Genomic DNA, 4,274 nt, shown 5'->3' with positions numbered 1-4,274 from the left:
ATGTCTAAATTGTTCTTTCAGACTTAAATATAAAAATTAATGGAAGCTGATATATGGGCAGAATGTAAATGATTCAGATATGGCCTTCAGAATTTTGTGTTTTATTTGAGCAAATTTTATCATATGATCTGCGCCAAAGGGCTTCTTCATGCACAGTACAATAGAGATTGAAATATATTTCACTTTTATATTAATCAGTGGTATAATTAATCTGAGAAATTTAGCTAGATTTGAAAGGCACCAAATGACAAATACAAAATCTGTCTTTATTCTGCTAGGATCTCTTTCTTCCAATTTGGAAATAAAATGACAAGCGCAAAGAAAAAGGTCATCATTTGGTTTATGGCAACTGTGAAAGAAAGCATATTAGACTGAAGCATAGCACTTTTTTAATGCTTGAAAGATATTTGAAATAGGTGATACTTTGCATCAATCAGGAACTCATGTAGCCTGTAATCAAGAAGATTGCATGAAGGAGTGCTTGAAGAGACTGAAATACCTAGAGAAAATATACAGTAGTAGGATATAAAGTTTTTATTGTCACTCAGAACAAATATCTTTTTGAATTGCTGCTTGAGATGGCTCTCAGAGACTGTGTAGCAGCAGCAGAAAAGCACATCAGTATCCTCAAAAGACAGGTCTGAATTTGCACAAGTGAGAATTCACAGGTCAGATTCTTTACTGTAGGAAAGAAGTCATAAGGACTTTCCTAGTCATAAGGAAAATGGGAAATACATATGGGAAAATGTAGGACATTTTCAGAATAAAGGTGCAGTAAAGAATATACCTGTAATAAGCACATAGAGGAAAGTCAGACCTTAAGTTTTTTGTTTTTTTTTTTTTAGGGGGGGAAGGGGTGCAGAAAGGAAGTTTTATTCATTTTTTTAACTTCCTGCTGAAACGCTTGTGACATTAACTGGATAAACAGTCTCCACTCTTCCATAACATCATTCATATTAAAATTAAACTTTTTTCTCCAGTATGACCTCATACTCTGAGGCCTTGTTCTGGCTCTAGTGTGAGATAGAAGGAAAAATTGCTAATGACAGAAGCACATGGCTTTTAAGCACTGCAACTTGTGTTGTTCTTTAAGTGTATGATGTCTTTTCTGATTTATTAGAGGCCAATACTGCATCTCAGTCCACAGAGTAAAACTGTTTAGAATTTAACCTCTGACTCTTGAAGTCTTGTTAACAAGAGTCAGACAATTTGGATAGTTGTGGACTTTTTGAAAATTAACTTTAGAAAGTTAATGGTATTTATGTGATGCACGTCACTCACTTTTTTTTAAGTTAGCAAAATTATATAAATGAAATAAAGCATGAAATGTATTCACATATGATTCCTTTAACAATACACACCAAATCTACATAAAGTAACACATTGTCAGAGAGTGAAGAAAGTGATTAGAGCATCTTACCTGTTATTCCTCTTTTATTCCTCTTTTATAAAACGTTTAAACTTGAAGACCAGTACTTTAAGCAATTAAATATTTATTTCTCACTAAGTCTTTAAATATAATTTGAAGCTTAAAAATCTCTAATAAAAAAAATCAAAAACACAAACACATACAGTTTTTATATAGATAATGAAATAAGTATAGAATATGAACAAATTTCATGTGAAGGATCTGCATGTATTTGAAATATGAAAACAGTACATAGTACAGAGGATTATGCATCTGGACAAAGCAATTGCAGTCAGAGCAGACTGCAGAGTTCTCGTTGGTATTCTTGTCTATATCTGCATCTTTGATGTACCCTTTATGTGCACCAGCAGGCTGACTTCAGCAGGCTGCCCTCCCCTCTCCAGGTGTCTTCAAGGCATCTTTAATCTTTGACCTCACAGGGAGATAGCTGGTCAAGACAGAATCTCTACTGAATTTTTATTCTATGAATCCTAGGAAAAATATGTCAGGGTACCGTGGGGGGAAAGGGCCTTGTCCCCGACACCAGGGCTTGTTCCCCCCCACCTCAAGGGCGTAGGTCCCTGAGGATGGGGATGGGGTCAGATGTACTGCGGCCAGGCAAGAGCCAGGTTGTCACAGGCCTGGAGCTGGCACCACTGCAGCATCGCAGGGTAGTGATGGATGGCCCTGAACTGGGCTGAGACGCAGCCCTAGAAAATTAGAAAAAAATCACAATTCCCTGATCTTGATGGGGGAAAAAAAAAAAAAAAGACTGATTACACTGATTTTAAGAAAAAAAAATCTGCCTTTCAGAGTTATTATCTAAATGATGTTCAGGGATAAAAATTCTGTGCCTCACTATAGAAAACTGCTAATTCGTATGTGTACGTCAGCACTCTGTGGCAGGGGGTATAATGAGAGTACGGTCACCAGTAGATGCATATAGGATTTTAAAAGCATACAAGCAAGATATGAAAGGGAATACAAAAAAAAGTTAGAAATAGGGGCCCGCACTGTCCTGAGAGAAACAGCAAATAAAGTATTGTATCTCCAGAGATAGTTAGCAAATATCTTCTGGGAAATTTACAGAGGAAACAAGCAAAGTCACAAGCTTACAACAAACCTTGACTTCTCTTATTCAGAGCACTGTGCACATAAACACACTGCAGTGTCTTCCTGTGAATTTCTTTAGCTGTTTTGTCTTTCTTTCTATAAGTTATGTAGGTCTGAGGGAAGGGAATGAAAAAGTGGGCAAAGAGAAGAGAGGAATTCACTGATAATGTTTGAAAACTGGACGTAAGAGAAAAAAAAAAATGACATGTGGGAGAAAAAAAAATCTCCCAAAGTGTTGAAGTGAAACTTCCAGGTTAAAAACAAGATATGTCCCGGTGGTACCTTCTCTCATAGGCAATGCGGTTCCCAAGGTTTCAAAGACAGGAAGAAAACTGCCTGGAGATCCCATCTTCACATCTGTAACCTAAATTAAATTCTCAGGAGGATACAGAATAGCCTTTAAAAATTGGAAATCTATGAAATCAAAATTCTAGTGCATTGACAGTCTCCATGGGTAGGTCAGAATCATCTTAAAAGAGACAGAAATGGACACCATCAAAGTTTGGGGCTGACAGCAGCAAATGGAAGCTTCCATGAAATTAAAGTAGTTTTTTAAATTGCTGGCTAAATGCAGTGAACCATATCATGCTGTCATATTTTAAGTATTATCTTACAGAAGATATCTGATTTTCTTTGAGAATTTGTGCATCAGTGTTGGATAATGCTAACTTAAAATGAAATAAAGCTTATTATTTTTTAACAAAAATTGCTAGGATTTTCCATTAGTTTTCATGCCAAGTGATACAGATCAAATAGTTTGGAGATTTTCATCCAGAGGACTGGTGTTTAGCTTTGCTTTCTGAAATAAAATAAATTAAAAGGTTATGTGTGATTATCATTGGGTAAGGAGTATGGAAATTCATCTAAGAGTATCTAGCCTAGGTTGTATTTCAAGAATATGGAATAATTGAAAAACCATTTTTATTAGAGGAAAGCTTCCGATTCTTTCCCCAAAGAATAAATAAAGCATATTTACTAATCAAAGTCAATAATTGAAAGCATCATACATAATTATGTTTACAGCCTGAAGCAATACTTACCCTAATAAAATTGCCCTGAGGAAATTAAACTGCTTATTTTCCTCGCATCACAATTACAAGCTTTAGTTATATTGTTGCAGCTTGCTTCCTATGACCTAAAGCTTTTATAGTGGATTTAGGATCGGTAATCAGTCTTTACTTTTCTGAAAAAATAATGTATCAAAAATGAAAAATAAAAAATAAAAAGTTGGTAAAACACTTCTTTCAGGCTTTATTTCCATCTACTTTTTAGATTTTTTCATTTTTTTAATCAGTGTTTTTTTTTTTCCCACAGCCCTCCTCAAAACCTGAAATAAGAAAATTCTTTTCAGAGCTGATTCTAAGAACTTTCCAGATCTGGTATCAAAATATACCAAAGTCTCACTCTTTTTCTTTTCTCCCCAAAAGGGTAAAGGAGTTGTTAAATTTTTCATCCCTTTGTCAATTTTTCATCCCTTTCATCTTCCTCTAAACAGATAAATTTTAGCCTAGTTTAGTATAACTGCATATCATACCAAAAATAAATATGTAAGATACTTGTGTTGCTCAAATACATATTCTTAAACAGTTGGCTAGTTGCAAAATGTTTATTTTTCAAGCAAGATATCACGAAGGCTTTTAACCTTCAGCAGCCTTTATATTTATTCATTATAAATGAAAGAGGATGACATTAAAACTTCAAAGCAGCAAAGACGATACATTTACAATCATGCTGTCACAGTGAGATCTACAAA

At 34.8% G+C, this 4,274-nt stretch overlaps 1 long non-coding RNA gene across 1 annotated transcript; it reads right to left on the bottom strand.

Moving 5' to 3' along the window:
• Positions 1–2,933: 2,933 nt before the first annotated feature.
• LOC148594268 (uncharacterized) lies at positions 2,934–3,611 on the bottom strand. Its single transcript, XR_015913524.1, has 2 exons — positions 3,562–3,611; positions 2,934–2,990 (listed from the first exon to the last, which is right to left on the bottom strand). It is a non-coding gene; the product is annotated as an uncharacterized LOC148594268 (long non-coding RNA).
• Between the last annotated feature and the right edge of the window lie 663 nt (positions 3,612–4,274).

This window comes from Tinamus guttatus, unplaced genomic scaffold, assembly GCF_059628265.1.
Source record: "Tinamus guttatus ecotype Peru unplaced genomic scaffold, ASM5962826v1 Tinamus_guttatus_pri_ptg000263l, whole genome shotgun sequence".
In the NCBI taxonomy this organism is placed as follows: Eukaryota; Metazoa; Chordata; class Aves; order Tinamiformes; family Tinamidae; genus Tinamus; species Tinamus guttatus.
The sequence above is the reverse complement of the archived record's forward strand: the minus strand, read 5'-3'. Positions and strand labels throughout refer to the sequence as shown.